Source organism: Prionailurus bengalensis, chromosome B2 (genome assembly GCF_016509475.1).
Source record: "Prionailurus bengalensis isolate Pbe53 chromosome B2, Fcat_Pben_1.1_paternal_pri, whole genome shotgun sequence".
NCBI classification, from domain to species: Eukaryota; Metazoa; Chordata; class Mammalia; order Carnivora; family Felidae; genus Prionailurus; species Prionailurus bengalensis.
Genome location: NC_057349.1, coordinates 55,365,568 through 55,381,222, shown reverse-complemented (window position 1 = coordinate 55,381,222; position 15,655 = coordinate 55,365,568). Strand labels below are relative to the sequence as shown.

General features: G+C 37.0%; 1 long non-coding RNA gene across 1 annotated transcript; it reads left to right on the top strand.

The window, feature by feature from the left end:
• The first annotated feature begins 3,356 nt into the window (after positions 1-3,356).
• Positions 3,357-12,457, top strand: LOC122489658. Its single transcript, XR_006298965.1, has 2 exons — positions 3,357-4,873; positions 12,247-12,457. It is a non-coding gene; the product is annotated as an uncharacterized LOC122489658 (long non-coding RNA).
• Positions 12,458-15,655: the final 3,198 nt, after the last annotated feature.

The following is a 15,655-nucleotide window of genomic DNA, read 5'->3' as shown; positions in this document are numbered from 1 at the left end:
ATATATATATATCAAAAACACATATATGTCTATATGTATACAGATCAGAATACACACACACCAGAATTTACACATTTAAGTGAACTATCTTTTAAGTGGCCACCATGGGGAGCCATGCATCACCCAAATAATTTTTAAAATTCCTTTGGGGAACTGGCTTTAAAAATACATCTTTGGGCACCCGTGTGGCTCAGTTGGTTGGGCGTCCAACTTCGGCTCAGGTCTTGATCTCACAGCTCATGGGTTCCAGCCCCGCATCAAGCTCTGTGCTGAAGCAGAGCCTGGAGACTGCTTCTAATTCTGTCTCTCTCTCTCTCTCTCTCTCTCTCTCTCTCTCTGCCCCTCCCCAGCTCACACTCTATCTGTCTCTCTCTCTCTCAAAAATAAATATTAAAAAAAAAGTTTTTAAAGGTAAAAAATATAAATAAATAAATAAATAAATTGAAAACCACATCTTAAGTATCCTCATGATTGTCCTCATCCTTTCAGAATTGAAGAATTTCTGCAAAGAATTAAAACTATTTGTAGCAAAATGAAATTGAGAATGTCAAGTAATGAAATTGATTTTCTTACAAGACTTACAAATTGGTTCTGAGAACGATGCAAAAGTGGATTAGAACATAGATGTTAGAATATGATGGTACGGTTTAAACACACATAGGCTGATGACACGCCTGCTCTGGGGAAGCAAATGCAACTTGTTACATTATGTGAGGGGTTATATATTTCAGTGCCTCCAAACAAATTAACTATATGAAATTCTTAAGTATATAAGACAATAGTTAACAAAGGAATTAGTGAAAATGAGAAAGTGTATGTCCCTCCTTGCAGATAAAAATAAAAACTAAAAAAATTCACTCCAAAAACCAAAATCTTCTGTTATTGAAGTAAAGGATGGGTAAAGGGAATATCTTCTGTATGAGTCCTTTTTTTTTTTTAATCTCTTAAGGCATCCTTTGAGTTATATCTGCTAAACCCTAGGACTTTCCAGACATAATAATAGAAAAGTGACTAGGCTGGGCTTCAAACAGACCTGATTTTGAATCAGATAGACCATGTATAGATAAGTTACTTAATCTCTCCAAGTCTCACATTTCTCATCCAGCAAGTTATTAAACCAAGAGGATTAAATGTAGCAATGTAAAGATGCACTTAAACTAATGACTGTTACAGCCTCAAATAAATGGCAATAATGTATTTAATAATTAGAATTTAAACACCTTAATATTTAAACATGTGGAAACACTGCTTTGCCTTGATCTCTATCTTTGCATAGAATTTTTAGTATTCTTTCTACCAGCCCTTTAACCAATATTTACTAAACATATCCTAAGCACAGAGCATTGTGCCAGAGACTAGGGATGCAAAGGTGAAATGAATAAGTTGTGTTCTTAAAATCTTAGGGTTGATTGGAGGGGGTCCTAAGTGGCTTAGTCGGTTAAGCATCCGACTTTGGCTCAGGTCATGATATCACCATTCGTGAGTTTGAGCCCCGCTTCAGGCTCTTTGCTGACAGCTCAGAGCCTGGAGCCTGCTTCGGATTCTGTTTCCCTCTCTCTCTGCCCCTTACCCACTCGTGCTGTGTCTCTCTCTTTCTCTGTCTCTCTCCGTCTCTCTCTCTCAAAAATAAATAAGCATTAAAAAAAACAAACAAACTTAGGGTTGATTAAAAAAGTGAAGCTCATACCATGTTGCAATACCAGTGAGAAGAAATAGTCCAAGAAACATACACATGAAGAGCTGGAGGAACCTTACAGAGAAAGAGGTGGAGTCTGACAGAGACAAGAAAGACTAAAGTTCTATAGGAAGATGAAAGAAGATTCGGAGGGTCTCAAGCTGAAACGTATAGAAAGAGAGGTTTTATGTAATTACAACATTTATAAGCCTAAGAGTGGAGACCCAAAGGTAGAGTATTTTCAGGGAAGTGCAATTTGTTCTGTTGATTTACAGTTTCAAGTGCTTAAAAGTAGACTCCAGACACATTTGTGAGGCCTGAAATGCTGAGTGAATGGAAGTGGACTTTGTGATAGCATTTGTAAGCCACTGCTAGCTTTTGAACATGAGACTGGTCTAAGTGCCATATTTTAGGAAGCCTAATCGAGAACCATCTAATAGTGTGTGTTGAAGAGGAAAAGATTAGAAGCCAAAAGACCACCAGGAAAGATGCTGAAGTAGCCCCCAGGAAAATGGAGGTGCGTAGCTGTCAATAGAAAGAAGGGCATGTTGGTGATTGAAAGCTGGAAGGCTGAAGGACTTATTTGGAAGCTGGGTTTCTTTATCAAGCACAAGATTCTAACAGGTTTTATGCTTTTGGGGGTGGTTTGGGCATGCTTTTGGAGATAAGGTTAGCAGCTTTTGTATCATCACCTGAAGGAGTTGTAAAGAGGAGCTTCTTTCGGAGAGTGGCAACAAAGATGGAAAGACAAGAATGAGTATGAGAGAAAGACTTGACAACACCAAGTCTAGTGTTCAAATCACACATTCATATGTGTTCTGTCTTTGCCCTCTGGCTACAGCATCTGCTACTTGGTAATGTCCACAGCTTCTGTATCGACTTACCTGATCCCTCGTATGTCTGTTAAAGGAAAGTTTTCTTATCATTTCTCTTCCATGACATTAAGGGTGACTGGATCCAGGTCAGCCAGCAAAGACAAAAATGTATTCTTTGCTTTTTACAGGGCTGCTGGTCATTCTCAGCATAAGAGAGTAAAGTCATCTGGGGGCAGCAGCTGGCTATTATGTTGACACTAACATTCTTCAAGCCAGATAGTTATGAATAATAAAAAGGGGGTCCTTAGAGAAGGATAAAATGCCAGAATGACTTACTAAGCTCCCCATAGTCTTCTGTGCCATCCAAAGGAGTAGGACATTGTGTTACTAGTGCAATGTTTTCACATGTTCGGTTGGCTCCTAAGTGTTGGGTTAAACATTGTAAAATGAAATTTTAGACAAGCCACTGGAGTCCCTTAGAATAAATATATAAAATGACTGAAAGATTATTTTCCTATGGTTCTTCTATAGAACTTTATATATCTATTTGAACTTTCAGTGGAAACATTTACACTTACACTGAACTAGAGTGATATTGTATAGTGAACACTATGTAGCCTCCACTCTGCTTCAATAATTATCAATATTTTTTGCCAGTTGGTGCCAACTATTTCATTATCTCTAGTACTTTTTTATTACAATATTTTATTTTATTTAAGTTTATTAATTTATTTTGAGAGAGACAGCATATGCTTAAGCAGGGGAGGAGCAGAGAGAGAGGGAGAGAGAGGATCCCAAGCAGGCTCTGCATTGTCAGCATGGAGCCCAAACACAGGGCTTGATCTCGCGAACCATGAGATCATGACCTGAGCCTAAACCAAGAGTCAGACACTTAACCAACTGAACCACCCAGGTGCCCCACATTTCTATCTTTAAAAATCTATTTCTGACATAATGAACACACTTCCGTCATATCATGTCTCCTTAATATCATCTAGTACCTATTCTATATGCACATTTCTCCAATTATGTCAAATATGTTCCTTTGTAGTTAGTTTGGTCAAATCAACATCCAAACATGATTCAGACATCACTTTTAATTATTATGTCTGTAACAGTCCTCCCTTCATTTATTCTTGACATTTATTTATTGGAAAAACACATTTCATTTCATATTTTATAGCCGGGTTGCCACCCTATTTTCTACTTCTAAAGCAAAACCATAATTCATTCAACATCCATTCAACTACTGTATAATGAATAGTTACTATGTACGGGACAGTATACTAGTGCTGAATATGATTCAAAGATGTCTGTAAATCATGGTCCCTACTGCTACAGGGCTTCACAATCTGAAGGAAAAGCAAAAATAATAATGCACAAATATAATGGCAACAACATGTCAGTAGAAGTTAATTAAGCTGTATAAGATGCTATGTTTTAAAGGCAGAAGCAGGATTTAGAAGATAAAAGGATTTTTTTAGGGAAGTTGGCATGTGACACGGATGATTTCGAACGGCCAGCAATTCAACAGGCATGAGAGAGCTAAAAAGAGAAACTCATCCTATGACTGAAAAACTTGAGGGGAAAGGAAAAAAAAAAAAGCCTTAGAGGTGGAGGAGGTAAGAAATAGCATTCAAGAGATTATAAGTGAAATAATTCAGCTGATTCAGGACATTTGTGAAAGAGACACAGGTAAGTAGGGGGCAGATTTGGGAAGATTTTGAATGGAAGGCAGATTGCTTGAATATATCTTCTAGAACAGGGAGACATCAACTCCACTCATTTTTCTATATATTGGAGACTGTGGGACATGATGTAAACATAGACATTCCATTAGTAAGCAACATGCATCAGCTTATTTCATAAGGAAGCTTAAAAAACTGTTTATGTATTCCAATAGCAATCATTTTCAAATATTTATAGCAAGCTGGCAGAGATAATTTAATGTTTTATTTTGCCCAACAGCTAGATGCACTACTTAGAGGAATACAAACAAACTGGAGCTGATTTAACCAACACATACTTCCCAGAAGCTGAGAGACCTTCATGAAGCAAGGATGAATTATTTGTGGCATAGTATACAACAACAACAACGACAGCTGAACAAATCTACCATAGGAGAAATAGAAGATAACCATTAAGGATAAATATACTAGCCCTGAAAACCTCAGACTCTACCATTTTCATCTACTGTGAAAATACAGTAATGTTTGTAATATGTCTTTGTTTTTGCTTATCGACAATAAGTATATACTGACCCGGACATTCTCTCTTTACTAGCATAATGCCAATGGATTTTCATCATTAAAAGATCCTCAAATGGACAGTTGAATTTTCAAAGCTTTCAAAGAAAGTATATATTGAACTTGTAGCTTGGTTGGTAAGTATTTTCTTCTTGCATGCTGATTCTATGTATTCCATATCACATAAATTTTAAAATATTTTTGAGTGTACTCATATACCAGAGTTTGTGCTAGACTTGTGAGGAAATAAAATTCTGCATAAGGTGTTGTCCTGCTATTCCAGAGGCTTATATCCTAATACACATAACTAAACATATACCTATTGAAGTAAAATTATAAGCAGGATTGAAATAGAGGTTTCAAATTGGATTAAGTTAAAGTTTTTCAACAGTAGCACAATTGACATTTTAGACCCGATCATTCTTAGTGGTGGAGAGCTGTCCTGTATTGTGGGATGTTTAGCAGCATCCCTGATTTCTACCCACTAGAGCTATAACACCTTCTTATTAGTGACAACCAAAAATATGTACAGATATCACCCTTATCTAAAGACTGAAAAATCACCTGTAGTTTTAAACCTCTGTATTAGATGGAAAGTCTTATGTGCGTGTTGTTAATGAAGAGAACTTGCAATTGGGGAAATCCAGGAAAGTCCATAGAGGGGAGGGTGGCTGGTAGATGTAGGCTGAGAAGAGGAGAGCATTTCAGGAATAGAAGAGATAGTGAGAAAATGGCCAAACTGGAGATGAGAAGCCAAGTGGATAAGTATAAATTATGTTCCAGAGTCACATGCAGCAGTCAGTGTTCAGGAGGTGGTTAATACAGAAAAACTGAGCAAGTAAAAAGCAATCAAATCATGGAGGTCCTTGATTATATGAAATAAAAAGATTCTTTTTCATTTTGTAGGGATGTCATTGGAAAATATAAGTGAAATGAATAAAGCATCATTTGGAAATGTTAAAATGGCAGTTCTGAGCAGAATGATTTGGGCAAATGAGAAAGTCCATTTTAGGTGTGAGACTCAGTTAAGGGCATAATTTGGCAGAAATTGGAGAATGTATTTGTGGGAGATGTATTTCTCAACACGGGATGACAGAAGCAAAACAAGTGAAGAAGTAAATTCAATAGCTCGCTTCTATATTTGATCTCATAAATTGTTGTTGAAATTGTTTTCTCATAATAGAGTTGACACTTCATGACAGAGCTGATTGGCAGATGTGCCCAGATTCTCTGGGATTCCATGAAGTGGAAAGTTGTAACTGATGTTGAAGAGTATAAAGACAAAGACAATATTATTCTCAGAAATAACTCTCTAGTGACATAGAAACTATGAATGAATTTAGGCATTTAAATAATCTTGGCGATGAAAAGTATTCAATTAAAATTCCAAGGCCTATTGGGGCACCTGGGTGACTTAGTCGGTTGGGCGTCCAACCTCGGCTCAGGTCATGATCTTGCAGTTTGTGAGTTCGGGCCCCAAATCGGGCTCTGTGGTGACAGCTTAGAGCCTGGAGCCTGCTCTGGATTCTGTGTCTCCCTCTCTCTCTGCCCCTCCCCTGCTCGCACTCTGCCTCTCAAAAATAAATAAACATTAAAACAATTTTTTTTTAATTCCAAAGCCTAAAATTTGTCTGCTCAAGTTAATATTTATCCACGTGAAGGTTCACACCACACAACCAGACTTTTGAAAGTCTCCTCATTTCTCTCATGCCTTTAGAGAGTTTTGATTGAAGTTTATCTTCATGTCCCCTCTTGGAACATGAAATATTAAGACAAGACATAATTCAATTCCATGTGATATGCAACTGTGACACTAGCACCTCAGAAAACCCCATCTAAAGGGTCAAAATACATACTCAGTATTACTCTTGATTCGTAACTACACTGTTCATTTGCTCTGAAAATATTTACTGTCCCTCCGAATAGTAAAAGCTCTTGTGTTCAGATGATACGGTGTTACAAATAGGGAGTAAAGGAAGCAACAAAGAGAAAGTCCTCATTAGTCATCACTCTACCTGCAACCCCACATCTCCTTCTGTCCTTGCCCAAGTCACCACTGACTTAGATCTGAGAAAGGGACATTTCCTGATGTCACAGAGACCTTCTAGTCTTTGTTTGCCAACAGGCTAGTATTTTCATTGTAGAAGTTCTTAAACTTACCCTATTTGAGATTATGACACCAAAAAATTAAAACATAGTTGTTTTCTTTTTTAAAAAAGAATATAGGGGCGCCTGGGTGGCGCAGTCGGTTAAGCGTCCGACTTCAGCCAGGTCACGATCTCGCGGTCCGTGAGTTCGAGCCCCGCGTCAGGCTCTGGGCTGATGGCTCAGAGCCTGGAGCCTGTTTCCAATTCTGTGTCTCCCTCTCTCTCTGCCCCTCCCCCGTTCATGCTCTGTCTCTCTCTGTCCCAAAAATAAATAAACATTGAAAAAAAAAAAAATTAAAAAAAAAAAAAAAGAATATAGATTCAGTAAGAGATTAACTGAATAAGAAGAAATAAGGATTTAGGAAAATCAGTGGAAAAAATTTAATCTCAGGCACAAGAATTTTGAAAAAGCAAACTCTAGTTTCATAAGCAGGGAATTAAATATTGGTGGAAATTGAAGAGAGGGTTTTTGTTTATTTGGTTTTTTTCTGGCAGTTAGATATAAAATAGGTAATGACTGGAAGAAACTTGAATAAGTGAGACAAGAGACTGAGGCAATAATCCAGATGTTGCTCATTTATCAAAAACAATTTATAAGGATCCTCAGTATTAATGGCACTTTATTAGATACAAATTAATGCTTACTTGAACTCGGGCAGTGACTGTAGAGATGGAAATGATCCTACTGAATATTAATAAAATGATTAAACCAGCTCACTGTCCATTTTTTCATGAAGCCTTTATTCCTACATTTATTAGGCTTTACGTAGTTGAAATGGATCCACAATTTGGGGATGCTTTCCTAAAATAAACTGCATTAAGAATCATGGGGAGAATTTTGCTGATAGTTGCTGATCAACTGCTTGTAGTCTGTACTGAGATGACATATCTTTTCTGAGTGAAACAGCACCAAGTTGTAAAGATGAAGGGGAGGAGAGTTGGTGGGGAGCAGTGCAACTCCCTCCAAGTTTCATGAAAAGCTCTATTTCTGTCAGTCACCAGATAGTTGAAATCCATCCCAATCTTATAAGAATGCTTTTAGTGAGTTGTGACTGTGTTCATTAAACGCAGTGAATGTGCCAAATGGCCACCATTATTGATCACTTCAGCCCTGTGGCTTCAGACTGGAAATGGTTTTCAAGGGTCCCAAAAGTGATTTCCAATTTTTTTTAATTAATTTCATCTGCAGCACTGTGGCCTCAACTCATTCCGGCCACATCTGATCTGCGCCATCAGGCCACTGGGAGTAACTGCTAATGAATAAAGAAACTGCATTTGAAAGACTTTTTTTTTTTTTTTTTTTGACAGAGAGACTTTTTTAATCCTGTATAATTTAAAATTTACCCGCATTATTAGACAACTCAGTTTTAGTTCCACTTTTGACTTTTGCTTAAAGTATGAATCAAAAAAAAAAAAATCTGGGGGCGCCTGGGTGGCGCAGTCGGTTAAGCGTCCGACTTCAGCCAGGTCACGATCTCGCGGTCCGTGAGTTCGAGCCCCGCGTCGGGCTCTGGGCTGATGGCTCAGAGCCTGGAGCCTGTTTCCGATTCTGTGTCTCCCTCTCTCTCTGCCCCTCCCCCGTTCATGCTCTGTCTCTCTCTGTCCCAAAAATAAATAAACTTTGAAAAAAAAAAAATTAAAAAAAAAAAAAATCTGAATGACCCAAGAAATCTAAAAATATGATTGAAAAGTGAAATCTCTCAGTCATTCCTCTAGCTTGTCAACATAATGTTCACCATTTGGAATTTTTGAAGTAATAGTAATTACAATTAGATGCTTTTTCAGTATTTTATAAAATTGTTAAGTGATATAAATGAAATGAGTTTTCTTTTACGTAAGTTCTTTGTGGAAGGATAAAATATTTAAACATAATCAGTGATCATATTCATCTATTTTAAATGCTTGATTAATGTAAAAGTATTTCATTCTATGTGTTAATATATACTCTTTGATGAAGAAATGTCCGTGGGCTCCTATTTTTATTTCTTCAATCTTATAGCCGACAAACATTTGTTGATACAACTGATTTGTGTTAAATGCAGTACAAGGAACTGGGTATGTGAGGGTATATTAGACGTAGCTCCCCATTTTCAAGGAATTGACAAACTGGAACATGCAGAAAAATGTAAAAAGTGCCGTCACTGAAATGAGTACTTAGAATACATAAGTCAGAATACAAGTTTTGTATCCTTTTTCCAGTATATTTAAAATCCTGACAACAAGAATCTCAGAATTTTCCTATGAAAATGGCAACATGAACGTGTGGCTTCTATAAACTGTTCAATATCCTCACAGCATCTAAAGAGTTTGAAGAAATCTAAAGTTAACTAGTAGTTTCTTTTATATAAATTCATTAAACATTTCCCATACTCTGACATTCCTATGAAATCTTTAAAACCCACCACATTTTATTTGGGGACTATCTTTCTGAGTCAGAATTGTTTTTTTTCCCGTCTCTGTTTCTTTCCCAATTTTCTCCTCAATAAGTCTAAAAGCAGTTCTTTTATTTCTCTGATAAATATGATTTATCTGCTTTTGAAAGAAAAAAAAAGGAAACACTGAAAAACCTGTGGTGCATTTTCTGCTTCAGTAAATGGGTCACACTTTGTCAAATTCTGAATATATTAAGCTTTTGTGAAGTTCTGTTTTTCTCAAATACTAGGTTGCTACACTGGATATCAAAGGGTAATTTATTTTGTTCTAAGTAGGCTTTTACTCAGTTCATTTTTTTTTTTACCTCAAATCATGAATACTTCAAACAAGATAACTCAGATAAATTAGAATGTTTAAAGAAGGAGAATATTGGTTTTCATTTATATTTGTGAAATTGCATGCTGCCCTTCATATATGGAGATGATTACTTCAAACTGAGATCTGTAAGATATCTGCTTTGCTAATTTTCTTGTGGCAGTGATGAATTTGATGCAATCCATCCCTAAGAAAAATGGCCCTGTCAGAAAGTAGCTTCTACCAACAGGGAGATCAACATTTGCTGTCCTCATAGGGACTGACCCTAAAGCATAGGCACCACCAAATATAACTACATATTAACAAAGGTAGAAAATATGTATAATCAAGAATATGCCTTTTGCTATCAATTGCCTAAACATTTTTGGTTGAATCTGAACATTCACTTTTTGTATCCAAACTATTTTTTTCAATTGTTTATGCTATAACTGTAAGGAAGAACCAATATTCCATCAAACTCTCCCACTAAGATGATAAAATGCAATATGTACATATTCTTTTTTAAATAATTTTTCAATTTTAGAGAGACAGAGAAAGCAAGTGGGAGAAGGGGAGAGGGAGAGAGAATCTTAAGCAGGCTCTACACCCAGCAAGGAGCCCAACAACACAGGGCTCAGTCACCATGAGATCATGACTTGAGCTGAAATCAAGAGTCAGATGTTTAACTGACTGAGCCACCCAGGTGCCCTGCAATATGTATACATTCTAATTTAAGACATATTTTGTTCTAATAATGCACCCAGCATAATGTCTGGGATATCACAAGTGGTCATAAAGTATTTCTTTCCTCTATTTCTCCATATTTATCATGATAAATTATTTTGAGAGGGTTTAATTCTCATACAAGGTCCATTTCTAAGTGCCACATAACACACTTTTTTTTTCCTGAAGATCATTTAGCATTAAAATAATATTTACCAATTACCAGATAATATTAAACTTTATTTCGATTTGCACATTTCTACCAGCCATCCTCAAATTATTTGGTGCCAGTCTTTTCACAAACACAATCATTCCCATTTTCTTTCAGAACATTTTCATAAAGCTAGAAAAACAACACCAGCCCTGTTAGAGGAATAAATGGGCATGTAAGTGGACACTAATACCTACATCTGGCAACCAACTTTTACCTTCTCCATATAATCTATTTCCATATCTCTTTCAAACCCTGTATTTACATCTTCAGAGAGTTTCATAGTCTTCAAACCAATTACCAGTTGGGTGCTCCTGTTGATTGATATATGGCTTTCTTTTCTCCTCCAGTTTCAGCCAAATGTCCATTCTTGAGGAAGAAATATTGAAATAAACTCAGACTCCAGACTCACATTCTGACAATTTGTGCTATCCCCACAACCACCATCCTACAGTGAGGTCTCCACTGCTTCACACAAAAGTGGTTGACATTGCTTACCTCCCTCCTCCAATCCCCTTTCACCTGATTGCCCTACTGAAAGAAAGCTTTAGAAGCATTTCCACCATATTGTTGCTCCCAGTTTGAAAACTTAAATGATCTTCCATTTCTATCAAATCAAAATTAACTATGTCCATTTAAGGCCCAATACTAACTCATTTTTGAATGCCACTGATACATTCATCGTCAAAACTCAACAGACAGCCTTGTACACAAAGTCATGGGCACATATATTTGATAATTAAATTTCATTCAGGCACTATTGTCTTGAAAATATTTTCTGACCCTTCCCCCTTGTTCCTGATTTGGGTGAGGTATACCTCCCCTCTCAGTCTACCTCCAGAAAATCCATCAGAAAATGGAACATACTGCACTGTCATTTTTTGCTTATTTGTCTCTATCCTCCATTAGAATGTAAGTTTCTAATGGGCAGAAACATTTCCTATTCATCTTTATAGCTCTAATTAATATCTACCAAAGTATTGACATGTATTGGCAAAGTATTGGCATGCTAAAAAATGATTATTGAAAGAATGACATTTCCTAAATAAGGTACTATATTTCTGATTCCAAAAACTTACTGATGTATCTCTTCCAGGTAAAATGCTTTCTTTACCTCTTTCTCTTTCTTTCTTTTTCCTACCTCCTAAACTTGGATAAAATTTTACTTCTTTGGAAATAGTCAAATGTTCATCAAAGAAAGGGAGATATGAATTGAGCTCCCAACTTAAAATAACTTCTTTCTAAAGCAATAGTGCCTCTCAGTAAGGAGTTTAAAAAGCCACAGAACCAAAAGACACCAATAGGTAGTATATGCAGAATCCTGACAAAAGTCTTCAGCATTCAACTCAGCCCTAGACACAAGCACCAAACTCCAAGATGTCATTCTTTGGGGTAGTTTATATCCCCCATACATAGAGCCCAGCTCTTCCCTTTTAGTGATATGATGAAATCCATTCCCTGCTCATCCCTCTTGCCACTGTGTCCTGGCCACTCTCCTCTCTTGCCCAATGTCTAAGGACCCCTAAAACAGAAAACCCACTCCATTGGTACCTATTCTGCACTTCTTCATTTCAGGCATTAGTCCAGAATTGACTCTGCTCTGTAAGTATATACCATATTGTTGCCATAATACAACCCTTTATTGTATGTGAGAAATTTCCCAAGAAGCCTTTCTCAATATGTACCTCTGGTTTGGTTCTAGGTACTTTCCTCCAAAGATAATCCTAGTCACTGCCAACAACATCGGAAACTTCAATAGTCGGAACTGGAGGCCTTCACCAGAAAGCAGTCCTTTACTCATGTTTTTGCTCTACCTTTCACTCCTGAAATCAACTTTGGTATAAGTATGATCCTCAGTTATCGGACCCTATCATACATCTATGAAATTCGAAAATAAACAGGTGTTTAAAATATGTGCATATCTACATTTCTTTCGTCTGATTTCTTATTAGCTCAGTATAATATTTAACAAGTAGTTAAAAAAACAGGAGTAAGAAAGTAAAAATAAATGAAATTTTCAGTCACTATCTCATTTTATAGACTTGTCATGAGCACACTATGCAAGCACACACGAGTTGTGTGTTTCTACAATGTCAGCTTTATTTCAGTCATAAAGCAAGGTTAACATAATTATGAAGCAGGTTCAGGATTCCAAACTCAATGACATTTCACCACGTGATTAACTTGGCTTCTTACACAGCATACGGAACAGAACACAAGACAAGTACACAACAAACAACATACACAGGGTTAGGAAGATAATGAACTAAACACGAAGTTAGTCTGTGAGCACACAGTTGAGATAGGGCCTCAGTTGGGTCTGAGTGAGCTCTTGGCACTTACTGCTTATTATGTTCAAGTAGTGAAGGATCTCAGTTCTGTTCAGAGATCAACTGGGCAGAGCCTTCGGCGGCAGCTGCTTTTTAAGTGGTCAGACATAGAGGGGTCATGGTTGAAGAGTCTGACAGTTTGCTACAAAAATCCTCCCTTTTTAAAGGGATTTAATCATTCTTGGGCCCCTGCAGACCTCCTGTCTTTCTGCTTGTTGTAAGTTGTAGGGTGTCAGCTGATGCTGGTCTCAATGATACTTCATAGCTTCAGTACCCCTAACTGCCTGCATCATTGCTTGACACAGATCCCTGCTTGACATGAGTGACTCCATCTTGCTCTCTACAAGACCATTATATCAATACATAATTTTGCTATCCCTTTGAGCTTTAGGAGTTCATTGTCAAATTCCCTAGTGCGTGTCTTTAAATGTGTAGTGATCCACAAACCTGTAAATGGTGGAAAGAACTATGTGAGGGAAAACATTAACTCACAGGTGTAGGACTATGAAATCCCTACAAGATTATATTTGACAAAGCAAGACCTGTAAAAAAGTATTTCCACTGACAGTAAGTAAAAATAATGTGGAATCTTATGAGGAAATTTAAAATTTATCTAATAAATTTAGATCCAATACATCTAACATCTAATATTTTTCAGAGTTTTCACTGTCCCTTTTATCTTTATTTTCAAACACATTTATCTTCATTCACAGACTGGACGTGCTGTACTTTAAAATTCAGCTTTATAACACCCTAGTTTTTCAGTATTATTGTTGATCAGTCAGTTTCAGAACATATAAAGCTCTTTAAAACAAATGTAGACCTAATGCCCCAGAACCCCCTTGCCCAAAAGGTTTAGTAAACTCCCTCCAGTCATTTTCAGATTTGATTTTTTTTTAAGTTGTGTTTTTCTCACAAAAAGGCCATTGCTTCTCAAGGTGTGTCTCTATTGAATGTGTACATTCAATATATGTGTATATTTTTGATTAGTGAGAATGGAATCTTGTTTTTCTTCTCTTTGCCACAAAATAACAAAGAATACCAATATTTAGTCTTCAGTTATATATGGGCATGCAGGTGATGTAAGAAGATATGCCAAAGTCAGGACTGCAAAATTGCCTACAAACACTGTAAAATAAAGTCTGGAGCATGATTCCTTGCCTGTTTAGAAACAGCAAGGGCTACGCTATTATCCATGTAAGTGTATTTTTAGCTAGGTTCCATGGTGGAAAATGTGACCCTTTGCTGACTTTGGAGTGGATTCCAGTGAGAAAAGTTCAGATTAGAACAACTAAGTGAAAATTCACACATGCCCTATTGAAGGACAACAAACAAATATTAGTTCCTCTGTAATTCCGGCTACAAGGAGGGCCATATGGACAATATTACCTCTAATACTGCAGACATTAAAATTTGGGTTGATTAGAACACCTTCAGAATTAGTAGCTAAGGTATTTTCCCATTTTCAGTGTTTTTACAGATCAGACTTGACTGCCTGTGCTGATTAGACAGAACAAAGGAAAAGCTATAGGAAAACTGGAAATCTTATGCACTTTTACATGCATTAGTCCTTGAGATCTAAAACATATTACATTTGCCTTTTTAAAAAGGCCATGGTATGGTTTTTAAAAGAACCTGGAATAATATAAAATCCCAGGTGGTCTAGACAAAGATCCAAATTAGAACTGCATACAATACACACAATATGCATACAATGTGTGCTAAGAGAATTCAGAAGTACAGCAATCCCTGGGAAAGGGAGTCCAAGAAGGCTCATGGAGGTGGCATTTAGACAAGTATAGAAGGAAAAAGAGCATTTCAGACATGCAGTTTGTTCAGTGGAATGGAGATGGACCCATATTGTTTGGGAGCAAATAATTGGGTTGGAACAAAGGATTTCTTTATGAAAGTAAGAAACTACAGAATTGAAGAGATGTGTAGGGACCAACATCTGGGGTTCCTTAGAGCAATGGAGTTTGAATAGCAGGGAGATATTTATTCAACAAATAAATGAGCCCCTGCTATGTGAGAGGTATTGCAGTGGGCATTAAACAGATATCTCTGAAAAAGGGGTTTGAGCTTGAAGAAAAGGCAAGTGAGACAAATTTGACTGAACAATGCAGAAAAGACTACAATGAGGATAGGCCAGATTAAGTTGTATTGAATTAGCCGAAGGAAAAAGGGATACACATGTGATAAGAGACCATGAAATGAAGGAGATGCAAATGAATAATGTAATGAAATAAGAAGAAATTGGACTGAATGGTAGATAATATGGGAGGAAGATTAGAAAGTTCAGCAGATAAACTGGCTGAAAGTAGATTATGCTTTAGGATTCGCTATTAAAGGAAATTATGCTTTAGGATTTAAGAATGTGCAATGCAGTTCTGATGCTAACAATCCAAATTAGGTCAGACTGGACAGGTTAAGCACATAGCCCCACAGGTTAAGGGCACAGTCCCCCTCAAGGCTGCTCCCACTTTAGCCACAAGCTTTAGGGTTCCCAAGCTATCCATACTTGGGACCAAGTGGCTACAAATTTGGAGGTGCCCAGTATCCCTTCTGGTTTGATAATTCACTAGAATGATTCACAGGATTCAGAAAAGTGCCAGTTTTATTATAAAGGATAAATTTTAGGACAAGCTAAATGAAGAAACCTAAAGGAAGATGTGGGAGTTCCCAATCATGAAGGTTCTGTGTCCTCAAGATGTATCAGCCTTTCAGGATATTGATGAGAGTCAGCAGCTCAAGAAGCTGAACTGAGCATCACTGTACATGATT